Source organism: Dendrobates tinctorius, unplaced genomic scaffold (assembly GCF_039654945.1).
Source record: "Dendrobates tinctorius isolate UK_male_01 unplaced genomic scaffold, ASM3965494v1 ptg000011l, whole genome shotgun sequence".
Lineage (NCBI taxonomy): Eukaryota > Metazoa > Chordata > Amphibia > Anura > Dendrobatidae > Dendrobates > Dendrobates tinctorius.
In genome coordinates, this window is record NW_027361679.1 from 45,239,195 (window position 1) to 45,256,241 (window position 17,047).

Sequence of the window (17,047 nt, forward strand, 5' to 3'; positions counted from 1 at the left end):
AACCGGGCCATAGATACGGGTTTTAAAAGAGACACATGAAATGTGTCAATGATATTCAAGTGCAGTGGAAGACTGAGGCAATAAACTACAGGATTCACCTGCTCAAAAACCTTGAAGGGACCTAAGTAGGGGGGAGCAAATTTAGTGGACTCTACATGCAGCTTGATGTTACGAGCTGACAGCCACACTAAATCTCCCGGGGCAGACTGCAGCACGACAATGCGCTTCAGCAGAAGCCCTCATTCTATCCTTTGACACTTTATTTGCATCCTGCGTATGGTCCCAGATGTCTAAAGCCTTCACTGCCCAGTCCACCACCCTTGGGTCAGAAGATGAGATGGGCACAGGGATGTGCAGATGCTGACCGTAATTCAGGAGAAAAGGAGCCTGCCCCGTGGAATTTGAGACCGAATTGTTTAAAGCAAATTCATGGCAGCAGGGACAACCAATTGTCATGCCTGGCAGACATAATACGCCGTAGATACATGACCAGTGTCTGATTGGTCCTCTCTGCCAGCCCATTTGTCTCAGGATGATACGCCGAAGACAAATTGAGCTCTATACTGAGCAGACAACAAAGCTCCCTCCAGAAACGATCCGCGAACTGGGGACCCCGGTCACTGACAATCTTGTCAGGCATCCCATGAATGTGGAATACATGCTTTACTAACAATACCACCAGAGCCTGTGCTAATGGTATACGAGGAAGAAGAGCCAGGTGTACCATTTTGGAAAAATGATCTGTGATGAACCAAATTACATTATTATGGGACTTAGGCAGGTCCACTATGAAGTCCATTCCAACCATCTTCCAGGGCCTATCTGCAACAGGAAGAGACAGAGCAAACCCACGTGTCTCTGTGTGGAGGGCTGTCACATTAGACACAGGCTTCCACATAATCCTTGACATCTCGTGCCATCCGAGGCCACCAATAAGACCTTTCTAGAAACTCAGTGGTCCCTTTGATGCCAAAATGGCCACCCAATTTGGAGGTGTGTGCCCAAGAGAGAACCTCCAGCAGCAGACTAGGTGGTAGATAAGATTTTCCCGGAGGTACCTGCTCTAGAGACACCTGTGCCACCGTTCGAAGGCTCTCCGAAGGGACTATTAGACATGACATGACTCATTCCCATCCTCGGATGAGACTACTGAAAGGGCCAGGTCATCGGCACATAAATTCTTCTCCCCAGAAAAAAAATGGATGGAAAAATTCGTCCAGAAGAAAAATAAGGACCTCCTGGCCTGGCGAGAATTCAGTCATTGTGCAGTCTGAAGGTATAGGAGATTTTTATGTTCCGTAAAGACATTAAAGGGATGCCGAGCTCCCTCCAGGAGATGTCTCCACTCAAAAAAGCCAATTTCATGGCAAGCAGCTTCCTGTCCCCAGTGGAATAATTCCTCTCCGCTAGGTGAAAAGGTCTTAGAGAAAAAGAAACATGGATGTCTCTGACCTTGAGCATCCTTTCGATACAGGATTGCCCCAGCATCAATGGAAGAGGCATCCACCTCCAAGATTAAAGGCTTTTCAACATCGGGTTGATGCAGAACTGGTGCCCTAGTAAAATGTGACTTCAAGGAGGTAAAGGCTTTGAGACCTCCTCAGACCACTGCCTAGGATTAGCTCCCTTTTTGGTGATGGCTACCAACAGTGCAGCTAATGTCGAGAAGTGGGGAATGAACTGGTGGTAATAATTGATGAAACCCATAAAGCACTGCACCATTTTAAGGGAATGAGGCTCCTGCCAGTTCAACATCGATTCCAGCTTGGAAGGGTCCATAGTTAAACCCTTGGCCGAAACAATGTACCCAAGAAATGGTAGGGACTCCAGCTCAAACACACGCTTCTCCAGTTTGGAGAAAGAGAATTGGCGCGAAAGAGCTCAAAGACTCTACACACATGTTTACGGTGAGTGTCAACATCTGGGGAATAGATGAGTATGTCATCTAGATATACTACCACAGATGTGAATTACAATTCTCAAAAATTGTCATTTATGTAGTCTTGAAAGACTGCCGGGGCATTACAGAGACCGAATGGCATGACCAAGTACTCATTATCACCATCCTGAGCATTAAAGGCGGTCTTCCATTCATTCATATATATTCACGTATATGAATAATGATTATAGTCCCCACGCAAGTCAAACTTTGTAAATATCCTAGCTTTCTGCAGTCTATTGAAGATCTCGGAGATTAATGGCAGAGGATATTTGTTCTTAATAGTGATTGCGTTCAAACCCCTATAGTCAATGCAAGGATGTAACTCTCCATTCTTCTTTTGAACAAAGAAGAAACCAGCCCCAGCAGGAGACACTGACTTCTTGATAAACCCCCTTGCCAAATTCTCCAAGATTTACTCAGACATAGCTTCAGTCTCCGGTAGAGGCTCTGCCCCCGGAATGAGGTCTGAAGGCAATCATAGGGGTGATGAGGAGGAAGAGTATCCGTTGTCTTTTGGGAGCATACATCTGCATACTGTTAGTAGTGCCTAGGTAGGAAGGTTAGGTCAGTTGTGACCAGTCAGAGCTTGGGCCCTAAGAAATTGTCCCTCACATGAACTACTCCATCCCTGTATGCTCCCCGCTGCCCAATCAATACGGGGTGAATGGCGACACAACCAAAATATGCCCAGAAGTACCTTATCCATGTCCTCAGAGATTACAAGAAAAGAGATTATCTCCTGATGTTTTGGAGACATCATGAGGGTAAGAGGTATAGTCTGATGAGTAATTTGAGTAGGAAGAATGGACTCATGAACCACCCGGTTGGTGACTGGCTTTGGGAGCACCACTATGGGAATTGCGTGCCGTTGGGCGAAGGTGGAAGGCAAAAAATTGCCCTCAGCTCCTGAATCCACGTAGGCCTCTGTAGTGAGAGTAGTCGACCTATATAACGGGAAACCTTAAAGGTTAATTTGGAGGACAAGTCTACCATGTCTAGTGAGCCTCATCCGATAGCCACTAGACGTGGTCATTTCCCTGATACCTGGTACACTTATTGGCGTAATGGCCATCCTGCCTACAGATAAAGCATGTCTGTTGTAGACGTACGGGACGGCAGTTAGATTCCGCCCGAGAAGCTTCCATGACTCCACATGATCGCTCAACAGAGCAGGAGATCCAAGGATTACCAAAGTTTGAGGCTAAGCGAATCCTATGTCTACTGTGGGCTTGCTCTAACCTTTGCTTATCGTGTCAAAGATCATTGTGAGTGGACACAGAAATTAAGTCCTCCAGAGTAGTAGGAATTTCCCTAGTGGCCAAAGCATCCTTTAGATGATCAGCAAGGCCCCTCCAAAAAACGGGGATCAGGACCTTATCTGACCACTCCAGCTCGGAAGCTAAAGTCTGGAACTGGATGGCAAACTGACTGACCATGGAAGAGCCCTGGGTTAATGCTAAGAGTTGGAGTGCAGCATCATGAGTACTCCAAGGTCCCAAAAAGACCTGTTTCAGAGCATGCAGAAAACGAGAGGCACTCTGGACCACCTGATCGTTACGCTCCCATAATGGCATAGTCCATTCTAACGCCTTGTCAGTCAAAAGGGACACCACAAATCCCACCTTGGCCTGCTTTGATGGGAATCGTGAGCCCAGTAGCTACAGCTGAATTGAGCATTGATTCATGAAGCCCCTGTAAGCCTTGCTGTCCCCCGGGGAATTTATCGGGCGGTGAGTAATGAGAAAACGGTGGGACAGGTGTCGCAGCCGAAACTATAGTGATGTCTTTGCTGGCTGCTTGTGCTGTGACTGCGGTAATATCCACAGCTGTAGTCATCTGCTCGAGATTGGACAACCTGGTCTCTAGCTGCTGGACATACCACTGGAGTCGCTGCTTGTCCACCATTTACTAGCCAGACTCTTCACTAGTCTACTGTTAGGGTTGGCAGATTGCACTAAATAAAATATAAAATAAGGTACAATCACAAACCAGGGTCCACATGCGGAGATGAACCTACTGCTAGTAAGAACAATGACGGAAACAAAACAGCAAGCATTACATTAAACACACTGTGTTAATGCCACACAGTGTGATTGGAACACTGAGTACCAAGCTTCACAGAGAGGTACTGCACTAAGAAAGCTAAGTACTATATCATGTTACTTTCACAGTGAGGAAGCATAAGGGTTGAGCGTGCTCTGTATCTGAACTGTGCTAACCGCACACATGAGGAAAACAGATGCTCAGCCAAGCAGCTAGTTACCCCAGTCCTGACGCTACTGAGCTTGTGTCTGACCGGCAACCTAAGCATGTAGCAGAATAGAAACTCAGATGTTGAGCCATGGGTACAAAACCACATAAGTGTGCTACCTGCCTCCCAACGTGTACAGTCTTTGAGCATAAACAGACACACACACTTGCAGGCAGAGTGGTAGAGTAATCATCCACTCACACCAAAAAATAAATGACACTAGCACGCCCGCATGCTACAATGAGAGCCTTTTATACGTTAGGCTCCACCCCAAACACTCATGCCCAGTTGGTTGACACATTGCCCATGGGCCAATCTGGAGCTGCCACATCACCAGTGAAGCTAACGTCCGACCACTGATAATAAGATGCTACATCAGGGACATGCTCAGTAAGGTGATCTCTGGACTAAGACTCCAGAGCGCAAGGCTGCACCTGCTTATCACTGATTACCATACACTTGACTGAAGAGCCAGCAGTAACCAAATGTATACCACGACCCTGAGCAAGATTCTGGCACCGACATCTGTGCTGAGCAGCAATCACAGCGGCCAGACTTGAGTGGGAGACCACAGTACCAGATAATGCTTGGAATCCAGATGCCTAATACCAGGGGCACAGATATCAGCTTGGTAGACCACAAATGTTATAAAAAATTAAGGATAGTAACACAGGTCGTTGACAGATCAATTCAATAGTGATGCTGACAATGGCATCATCAGCGCTATCCCTCTTTGTAGCCATTTTGAAACTGCAGAAGGGTGCAGAGGTCCTGCATCTGTGCTTACTCTGGACGTGTGATTTGCACCATGTTCGTACTATGTTTGCCCAAGCTATGCAGAAGTATATACTGCACCAGGGATCATTGTTACTGTCACGATTGCTGCAACATGTGCAGAGTGGAATTCCATCATGTTGGCACATTGTATATCAAACGGTTAACCAGTAGGCTGAAAGACCTCTGCAGCGATGAAAGTTGATGACCTGTGGGGTGCGAATGGCGGAAATGAGCACACAGCGACTGTGTTTTCTGCAGGAGTGCACCCAGACAGGGAAAGTGGCAGAGAAATTGCTGTACTACCAGGTGGAGGATGTTAGCTATGCAAGGCACATGTGTGAGGTTGTCCTGGCGTGAGGCCACCACCAGGCTCACACTATTATTGCACACGATCTTCCCTGAGCATTGTGACTGCAATCTCCAATTCATATTAATTCAAACACTCCCTGATTGCAGTGAGCCCTGGCTGTGCAGTATGGAGGTGGAGGGGATTGTCTCTACACTGTTGGAACATGTGTCTCATTAAGGGAGAGGTTTGAGTGTCAGGTGGAGGCCCTAGAGGAGGTGGAAGAGGCAGAAGCAGTGGAGGAAGTGTTAAATACAGAGGTTTGATTTAGGGATTCCAAGGCTTGTGAATCAGCCCCTTGCCAACCTGCCCATAAAGTCACCAGGGTCGCCCAGTAGCAAAGATGTAACACCCCTGCCCATGTTTGCATGTCCAGGTGTGAATAAAGAAATGCACCTTGGCATACATAGATTTTTTCAGGGAATGGCTGTTGTTGTATTACTTCTTTCTTAGAGAAGTAATTGTGTCTGGGCAACTGGTACTGGGGGACTGAGATGGCCATCAGCTTTCGGAAACCAACGGTATCCACCAGGTGGAAAGGTAGCATTTCTGTGATCAACAGATTGGAAATGGTGGAGTTCAAGCTCTTAGCTTTGATATGTGTAGGAAGAATCATTCTTTTACATGACCACAACTGCAGGTACGAGGGCTGCCTGCTGAGCTGAGAGAGGGTGGAGTACAGTGAATTATAGAGATGAGCAAATTTGTTCGAATTTTGGCCCCGAATCTGATTTTGACATATTCGTGCCATATCTGAACACTATTCATGCCAAATGTATGTCTTATGATCGGTTTCGAACATATTCAGTAATTTCTGCCCCCATTGACATTCGGCTGTGTTCGACGAATATTGCAAAACAATATTCGATTCCAATCATATTCGGAATCGAATCAGAAAAAATTTGCTCATCTCTAGTGAATTGGACAAACTGCTGGACTGTGAGTGAGTTGCTGGTGGAGATGTTATGGTGGATTGAGAAAGATGTGGTGTGCTTGGTGAACCAAAAACAGCAGGCATCTCTACTTCCATAACAGCAGACATGCTCTAACTCACCCTGACTGTAGGGGGTAAAGAAGTGGAGGTTCTGAGGCATGAGACCTGTCAGAGAACACTTGCTGAGGTGACAGAGGAGGAAGAAGCAGCAGATGCGGTTTATGGGACGGCCAGTGATTGGTGAGGCTCGATAGTCTGCATTTTATCGCAATGGGATTCCCAGAATAAGGCATGTGTTGTTCCATGCATATAGTAGTCAAATTATGTAGTATTGAAATTATTGCAATTTTTGCCTCTACTGAGTCATATTTTGCAAAGTTGTCAGATAACATGAGTTGGGTTATCCTTTGCAATTTTAAAAAAGGCCCAGGCTAGTCAGCCCTTGCCATCCCTGCAAAATGCAGACTCGTGACCGCTGCTGTCCACAGCCAGAGCTGTGGCTGAGGATGCAGTGCTTTTTGTGGTTGCATCACTCCACAGTCACATAGTTACTGATAGGGCTGGCAGAACGCACCAAATAATAAAATAATGGTAAGGTGCGTTCACAGCCCGGGGTCCACTGTGCAGAGGTGGTAAACTGCTGCTTAGTAATGGCGGATGTATATATCGGTATACAATAGGTCACACGCGGGTTAACGTCACCCGGTGTGAACAGGAGCGGACGCTGTTATGTCACAGAGCCGCAGTACCGTGGAACATAAATGCCGGAGCCTGTTAAAACACACAGCACTCGGCAAGAGAGCGCTCAGTAAATGGTCACAGAACTCAGCCCCAAGGACACGAGGTCTGAGTCCCTCTAGACCTACTGAGCTTGTGGCATCGCACCTGTGGACGCCTCTAATGAACGCTGACCACCGAGGAGTGCAGACTATGTGCACCGTGGTGTACAGACAAAGCCACCGGTGAATGCTGATAGCAGTCTCTGACTCGGCCTCTACCTGGATGTCAGCCTGGGCACTAGCAGGCTAGGCTACACAATACATGCGTACCAAGGGTAGAGGTTTCATAATGAGTCATTCACCAGAGACATCCATACATGCATGCAACACTCACTCCACATGGTCTAATCTTTTTCTATATTAGCACACGACCGTTCGGTCATGCGATCCTTTTATAGATTCCTGATGGCCCAATCCGAGCTGCAATAGGACCTGAGTATGTGACCTCTGACCTCCAATGAGAGGTCATCCCATGGGCATGCTCAGTAGGAGAAAAGCAGGACTTAGTCCCAGGAGCGTCTGCTCGCCGCTGACTCATGCATGGAACAATAGCTGAGCCTGGAGTAACTACCAGATGCCTAACATTAGCCTGGGCAAGTCGCTGGGACCAACATCTCTGCTGAGCAGGAACCTCTGCGGCTGCAGAGGAATGGGAGACCGCAGAGGACATGGCTCGAGACTCCCCCTGTGCAGTAGGAGAAACTCGATGCCTTGAAAAAAAGACCTAGATCCATCATGTTCAACCTTTCTCCTCTGTGTCTTTGCAGCAAGCCACAACATAACCTCCCCATTTTCATCTTCCTCTGCTGAACTACTCAGCTGTGTGCCTCTGGGTTCACATCAAGTGGGATCTACAACCTCATTGTCATCCTCTCTGTTCTCCAATTCCTCACCCTGAGAGTCATCCTGCTCCGACTCCACAGTACAGTTTAAGTTATCTTAGTGTCATCAATATCATCTCCACTCTTGGGGGTTAACGTTTGGTAACAAGGGTCTGGATTCTGCTTGGACCCAACTTTGTCTGGTCCCAGATCCAACAGGAAAAAATCTGGGGCATCAGTGCAGATGGCTTCCTTCTCTAGGTTCTGTGAATCTTTGGAGCACCTCTGATGCCCATGGAAGAGAATGTGTGAACAGCTCTGCCCTCATCCATCTGTGGTTCCCCACAGGTAGTTGGATGGTTGGAAACTTGTGACGTCAGGGGAACAAGGGTAATTGGGGTGCCAGCTTTGAGGATGTACTGTGTGTGATGTTTGAGTGGCGGAAGCCACTTAACCCCTTCTCGAACAAGCCTGTTTTCACCTTTCTGACCAGGCCAATTTTTACAATTCTGACCACTGTCCCTTTATGAGGTAATAACGCTGGAATGCTTCAACGGATCCCACTGATTCTGAGATTGTTTTCTTGTGACATATTGTACTTTATGATAGCAGTAAAATTTCTTCGATATGACTTGCATTTATTTGTGAAAAAATCAGAAATTTTGCAAAAATTTTGAACATTTCGCAATTTTCAAAATTTTAATTTTTATGCCTTTAAATAAGAGAGTGATATCGCACAAAATAGTTAATAGATAACATTTCCCACATGTCTACTTTACATCAACACAATTTTGGAACCAACATTTTTTTGTTAGGAAGTTGTAAGGGTTAAAAATTAATCAGCGATTTCTCATTTTTTCAATAAATTTTACAAAACCATTTTTTTAGAGACCACATCACATTTGAAGGGACTTTGAGGGGTCTATTTGACAGAAAATACCCAAAAGTTACGCCATTCTAAAAACTGCAACCCTCAGGGTGCCCAAAACCACATTCAAGAAGTTTATTAAGTTTATTAACCCTTCAGGTGCATCACAGGAATTTTTGAAATGTGGAAGGAAAAAATACACATTTCCTTTTCTTTCACAAAAATTTTCATTTAGACCGAATTTTTTTATTTTTGCAAGGGTAACAGGAGAAAATGGACCATACATTTTGTTGTGCAATTTCTCCTGAGCATGCCAATACCCCATATGTGGGGGAAATCTACTGTTTAGGTGCACGGCAAGGCTAGGAAGGGAAGAAGCGCCATTTGGCTTTTTGAATATAAAATTTGATGGAGTTATTAGCGGATGCCATGTCGCTTTTGAAGAGCCCCTGATGCACCTAAACAGTGGAAACCCCCCACTAGTTTTGGAAACTAGACCCCTTATGTAACTTATCTAGATGTGTATTGAGCACCTTGAACCCATATTTGCTTCACAGAAGTTTATAGCGTAGAGCAGTGGAAAAAAAAATCACATTTTTCCCAAATAAATCTTTTTTAGCTCCATATTTTGCATTTTCGTAAGGGTAACAGGAGAGATTGCTTCATACAATTTGTTCTGCGATTTCTCCTGAGTACGTTGACACCCCATAAGTGGGGGAAAACCACTGTTTCGGTGCACGGCAGGGCTTTTTAATTGCAAAAACTAGTTTTTGCATCACCATATTTTGAGAGCTATAATTTTTTTATATTTCGGCCGACAGAGTCATGTGAGGGCTTGTTTTTTGCGGGATGAGCTGACGTTTTTATTGGTACCATTTTTGGGCACATGACATTTTTTGTTCGCTTTCTATTCCAATTTTTAGGAGACAGAATGAACAAAAACCAACTATTCAGGAATTGCTCTTTTTTATACCGTTCCGCATGTGGTAAAATTGGTAAGGCAGCTTTATTATTTGGGTCAGTATGATTACAGCGATACCTCATTTATATTTTTTATGCTTTGCCACTATTTTATAGAAAAAATGATTATTTTTGCATCGCTTTATTCTGAGAGCTAAAACTTTTTTGTTTTTCTGCTGATGGAGCTGTATGGGGGCTTGTTTTTTGCGGGACAAGATGATGTTTTCAGCGGTACCATTTTTATTTACATTTGTCTTTTTGATCACGTATTATTATGCTTTTTGTTAGGCAGTATGATGATAAAGCATTGTTTTTTGCCTCGTTTTTTTTTTACGGTGTTCACTGAAGGGGTTAACTAGTGGGACAATTTTATAGAGCGGGATGTTACAGACGAGGCGATACCAAATACGTGTACTTTTATTGTCTATTTTTTATTTACAAAAAATAAATGTATTTATTGATATAATAATTATTTTTTTTCTTTAGTTGGGGATTTTTTTTAATATTTTTACACATTAAAATTTTTTTTTACTTTATTACATTGTCCCTACTGGAACATTACTATATAATGTCAGCTCACTGATCTGTCACTTACCCCTCCTGAGTATCAGATCAGCAATCTGACAGGCAGGGAAGAATGCTTCTCAGGTCCTGCACTCAGCAGGCACTGAGGAGCCACCTCCCTGCAGGACCCAGAAGGACCCCGCGGTCATCTTGGAGCTGGGGGACTCCATGGTGACCACCGGAACAGCACGATCGCACCGCGTTGTTTAAGTGGGATCGCGCAGGGAGCCCCCTCCCTGCGCAATGCTTCTATGTGTCACTGTCAGTATTGACAGCAGCATCAGATGGATTAAATGCCCACGCTCAGTGCTAACACTGATCGTGGGCATTGGTGAGGGGTGTCACATATAGCTGACACCCATACCCGTACCCGATCACCACGGCGCTCATCGTGAGGCCGCATTGATTGTGTCACCATACTAGTACTGTTGCGGGCAGAAATGCAATTCATGCAGAGCAGTACTAGTATGGCGAGGGTCAGGAAGGGGTTAATGAAGTGCTTGCTATCCACTGGAGCACTTGCTCTTTCTGGCCTTTAATTACAAGGCATATTGCTGTGCAGCTGCCAAAGAAAGGGAGTCAAGTAGCCCATCCAGTAAGGGTATGTCACCATGTAGCATATTGCCGGTGCTTTGGATGCTGTGGAAACCCCGCTCCGCCCAAAGCGATGCCCCCTTTCTACGTGCGGTGATTCCGGATGTGTTCATTGAGTCACCACATCACATACATAGAATGGGTTATTTATCTTGTGGAGACTGAGCGTCTCCACAAGATAAATAGACATGCTGCAGTCTAAAAAGACGCGCCTCATGTCCGTAATTTCTGGTGTGTCACACGTGTCCCTGCATGCATAGTGGAGATGGGATTTCATAAAATCCCCTCCACTATGCTGTAACATCTGGACGATGCGGATTGGACGCTGCGGCTGTATGCAGCGTTCAATCCGCAGCAAATCCCGATGAATTATGCCTCATGGAAACATACCCTTAGGGCTCATACTCACATGAGAGAAACTCGAAGAGTCTCGCACGTTAATACCCAGCACTGCCCCCGGCACTCGGATCGGGGTGTGCGGCTGCATGTATTTCTATGCAGCTGAATGCTCCGATCCGAGTGCTGGCGGCAGTGCCGGGTATTGACGTGCGAGACTCATCCGAGTTTCTCGCAAGTGAGTATAAGCCCTTAAGGGTATGTTTCCACGGTCAGGATAGGCTCAGTATTGGCTCAGGTTTTGACGCAGGTGAAATCTGCATCTGAGGTCACTGGCAGGTCACCTGCGTTTTTTTAAGTGTTTTTTACATGCGTTTTTTATACGTTTTTGACGTATGCATTTTGATGCATTTTTTCATTACCTTTCATTACATGCCTTTTTTTGTCACTTGAAATAAAGCTAATTGAAAGTTGGCTTCTGGGAAGGAAAAAAAAGCGATTTCCTGTTTGGAGATATATTAGTGTATGTGCATACAGTCAGTAAACGCTGCGGGTTGGATGCTGCATACATCTGCAGCTTCAAACCCGCAGCGTCCAGATGTTACAGCACAGTGGATGGGATTTCAAGAAATCCCATGTCCACTATGTGTTCAAAGACGCAGGCGGCAGACCTGGGTAAACGCGGACATGCGGCGCATCTTTCCAGACCGCAGCATGTCTATTTATGATGTGGAGATGCTCAGTCCCCACAGCGTAAATTTCCCATACCCATATAATTATTAGTCACATGCGTATTAACTGCATAAAGACCGCTTACTACGCATGTGTACTAATTTACATATGTTGAATCTTGTGTCACATCTGGAAGTACGTGACAGGCATAGAAATACATGCATCCACACTCTCCAGTCCCGTGTGCCGGCCGCAGCGCCGGGTGTTGATGCTAGAGACTCATGCGAGTTACTCATATCACACTTGCAAGTGTGACACCGGCCACACAGAAAGTTCCTGAAAGCAGAGAGAGGTCAGTCATATGCAATGTCTTTTCCTTTTTTTTTAACTAAATAAAAAACTTAAAAAAAAATGGTGTGGGGTCCCCCTATATTTGTTAACCAGCCAGAGTAAAGCAGACTACTGGGACTGGTATTTCAGACTGGTAAGGATCCAATCAGTGGCGTAACTAAAAAGTTATGGGCCCCAAATGGTCCCCCCATGCCAAAATACACGCACATCTCTGCTCCGTACACCTCGTACACGCACGGCTCTGCTCCACGCAACTCGTAGACACGTGGCTCCGCACAGCTTGTACATGCACAGCTCCGCTCTGTACACCTTGTACACACATGGCTGTGCTCCATACCCATTGTACACACACAAATCTCCTCCGTACACACACAGCTCTGCTCCGTACACCTCGTACACACACGGCTGCCCTCCATACACCTCGTACACACACGGCTCCGCTCCGTACACCTCGTACACACGCGGCTGCGCTCCTTACACCTCACACACATGCGGCTCCACTCCTTACACCTCGTACACATGCTGCTCCACTCGGTACACTCCGTACACACACGGCTCCGCTCCATACACCTTGTACACACACTGCTCCGCTCCTTACACCTCGTACACACACTGCTCTGCTCCATACACCTCGTACACACACGGCTCTGCACACCTCGTACACACACCTCCTTACACCTCATACACACAGCTCTGCTACATCCATACTTTAAACCCCTCCTGACCCCACACATAAATGGCACCAAGATGGCCAGCACAGCAGGGTCCTGCACACACTGAGGTCTCATCACAGGTCCTGTGCACACAGAATAGCCATTGTGCATGCCTTCCCCCTGCACTCTGTAGTCACGGAGCTCCATGACTGGTCACTAAGAGGTGTCGGCAGCATGTCTCATCCTCCATCACCTGAGACACTGGGGGGAGGAGTGCAGAGCTCAGGGGGAGGAATAACCGAGTCCATGCTGGAGGAGGGGGTGCAGGATGTGATGGAAGCCTAGGTCCCACATGAAGCTGGCTGCTTTTTTGCTGGACTGGGATGGCCCCTAATCACTCTGAGGCCCCGTCGCAGCTGCGACACCTGCAACCTCAGTAGTTAAGCCCCTGGATCCAATATCCATGAATGTTACCAGCGTGATGATACTGGGCCGCAGTAGTCTGCTTACATGGTCAGCAAAATTAGGGGGATCGCATCCAAAAAAATAGCGTGGTGTCCCCCTATTTTTGTTAACCGGCCAAGTAAAATGCAGACCGCTGCGGCCTGGTATTCTCAGACTGGTGAGGCCCATGGAATTTGGCCCTCACCAACCTAAAAAAACAGCCCGCAGCAGCCCCACAATTGGCGCATCCAAAGATGCTCCAATCGTGGCACTTTACCCAGCCCTTCCCACTTGCCCTGTAGTGGTGGCAAGTGAGGTAATATTTGTGGGGTTGATGTCACCTGTGTATTGTCTGGTGACATCAAACCCACGGCTTAGTAATGGAGAAGCGTCTATAAGACATCTATCCATTACAAATCCTATAGTTATTACATGCTAATTAAATACACAGTCAGAATAAAATCTTTTATTGAAATAAAACACAACACAGTTTTCCATTTTTATTATACACCTAATCCATGCGACACCCTCGATCTCCTGAAAAAAAACAAAAATAAATCAACACAAATACTCCCTGTTCTACTCCCTACTACATCTCGATGCCTGGCTCAGCCTGACATCCAGACACAGCAGAGCTTGTAGATGTCCACCGAAGAGAAGTCAGTCTCCAGCAGTCACCTGCACAGCAGTCCTCACGGTCAGCTCAGTCATCGCGAGAACTACAGTGGACATGAACTTCTGGTGGTGTCACAATGTAAGACCTTATTTAAATTAGTACACATGTGTGGTAAGCTGCGTTTGCACAGTTATTACGCATGTGACTAATAATTAGATACGGTTTTATCTAGTGATAGTCTATGGGAAAATTACGATGCGGGGACGGAGCATCTCAACATCGTAAACAGACATGCTGCGGTCTGGAAAGACGCGCCGAATGTCTGTTTACGCGGGTCTGCCGCCTGCATCCTGTATACATAGTGGAGATGGGATTTCATGAAATCCCATCCACTATGCTGTGACATCTGGACACTGTGGGTTTTACGCTGCAGATGTACGCAGCATCAAACCCCTAGCGTTTACTGACCGTGGAAACATAACCTCACAGATGTTGTAACTTGTCTTTGGATAGGAAGAACCGTTGTTTGTTCACAAGAGCTATCAGTAATATTACCACCTAACCCATGTACATGTCAAAAACCAAGCCTATTCTCCCCTTCCACCACAACCTTGCTTTTTCCCACTCGTGATGTATGTTCCCTTTCGCTCGTTTAACCAGCTTTTTAACAACTTTAGGCCCAGACCTTTTAGTCACCTGTCACTAATTTAACAATCGCTATTTACTGTCTGAGATAGTGTGCCTGCACAACAAAATTAGCACAAACGATTTTGATTAGAAAATGGGAGTGGAGAGCAGTGAATATTCATTTCCATTAGTAGCGAGCACACATGATCACCCAGCTGCTGCAGGAAGCTGGTGGCTATGACTAACAGTGTGCCTATTGCTATTAAGCAACATGAATATTCACTACTCCACACGCCCAAGCATGGGGAAAAGTGAGTATTCCGGCAGCTGTCCTCGGCTTGTAAGAAGCACCTGACATCACTGCCATGTGCTGTTTACAAGCATAAATCAGCTGTTGGCATCAGAAAAGGACATTGCAAAGGAGCGAAGGGAAGGTAGGTAGAATGGTTTGTGTTTTTTGTGATTGGGGCCATTTATATCAGAATGGGAATGGGTGCCATGGATACCAGGATGGGGATGGGGACGATGCATGTCAGGATAGGGATGAGAGGGCCATGCATACCATGAGAGGAATGTGGGGGCCTTGCATACCAGGCAGGGCTAGTGTTAGGGGCAGGCAGACCAAGCCACTGCCTAGGGTCCCTTCTCCTCCAGGGACCCCCAGCCACTGGCATTCCGCTAATAGCGGCACACTACACAGTCACTATGGGGCCCCTGAGTAAAATGGGCCCGGTGACCCACCTCGCTTTCAACTTATTGGTATCATAGATTTCGATACAGCTGAAAGCAGTGATGGAGGTGAGAACATCATGTGACTCTCCCTCTCCCATCACTCCCTGACTGCCTCTGACTCAGCTTGTGCCTGCAGTGGAGCTGATGAGACGCTCTTCAGAAGCTCAAGCCAGACAGCATGGGAATGAGGAAGAGAGGTAAGTGAAGTGTTGTGTATGTGTGTATGCATTATACTGTGAGTGCATATGTATGCATTATAGTGTGTGTGCATTATAGTGTTTGTGTATGTCTGCTGCACAATACTGTGTGTGGGGGACTGTGCTATACTGTGTGTGTGGGGCTACACTATACTGTGTGTGGGGGGCTACACTATACTGTGTGTGGGTGGCTCTGCACTCTACTGTGTGGGGGGAGGGGGGCTGAATTATACTGTGTGTCAGGGCCGGACTGGGACTAAAATTCAGCCATGGCATTTGAAGTTACACAGGGCCACTAGTCACATGGTGACTATATAATATCTCTGTACACTTGTAGGTTGCAAGAAGTGAGAGGAGATTAACATGACTATATAACATGTAGTCACAGATGTGCCCAGTATTTCAGCTCAGTCCTATTTATTGCTTTTAGGTACAGTACTCCTCCCAAAGCTCTGTCCCCTTTTGTATGCATGGTGACAGAACTCCTGGCACAACTGCTATCTGTTGGGCAACCAGAACCCCTGGTCATAGCCGCCCCTATCATACCTCCCAACTTTTGAAGAAGGAAAAGAGGGAGAAAGACTGTGGCGCGCGCAGCACGCCACTGCACATTTTAGGCCACGCCCCAGCCACATCCATTTTGCAACTAGTCACACCCATGTCCACTCCCAACCGCACCCATTTAGCACTGCTGATCACACTGACTGGTACTGAGGGCACAGTGGCTGGCATTATGGGCACATTTGCTGGTACTGTGGGCACACTGACTGGCACTAAGGAAGAGAGAAAACAGAGAGCGAGAAAAAAGAAAACAGAGCGAGAGAGAGAAAGAAAGGAGAGCGAGAGAGAAAGAAAGGAGAGCGAGAGAGAAAGAAAGAACAGAGAGAGAAAGAACAGAGAGAAAGAAGAAAGAACACAGAGAGAAAGAAAGAGGGGAAAGAACAGAGAGAGACAGAGAAAGAACAGAGAGAGAGGAAGAAAGAAGTAAAGAAAGAAAGAACAGAGAGAAAGAAAGAGAGGAAAAAAAGAAAGAAAGAGGGGAAAGAAAGAACAGAGAGAGAAAGAAAAAAGAAAGATTAGAGAGAAAGAAAGAACAGAGCGAGAGAAAGAAAATGAGGGAAAGACAGAACAGAGAATGAGAAAGAAAGAACAGAGAAAGAAAGAAACAGAGAGAAATAAATAAATAAAGATTCTATAAAGATACTCTAGCAGCCCGGCTCCCATTGTAATGCCCACCTGAGCCTCCCGGAGCAGGACATATCATGATCCGCTCACATGGCCGTCATCCCCGATTCCAATGCGATCCTGCTGTCTGCGCTGTCAGAGGAGGACAAGGTGATGGATCTGAAGCATTCCTAGTTCTGTCACAATCTCCTCATGAAATTATCTCATATCCGTCAGCTTCCAGCACATCACTTCCGGTGGAACGTCATGTGTGAGTTTTAATATGCTCCTCAGGGCTCCGCCGTGTAATCCTGTGTCCATGGCAAAAGACCGCTTTGTATGCTTCGTACACATTTGGCTCCGCTCTGTACATCCCGGACACACACGGCTCCACTCCATACACACGTGGCTCCGCATAC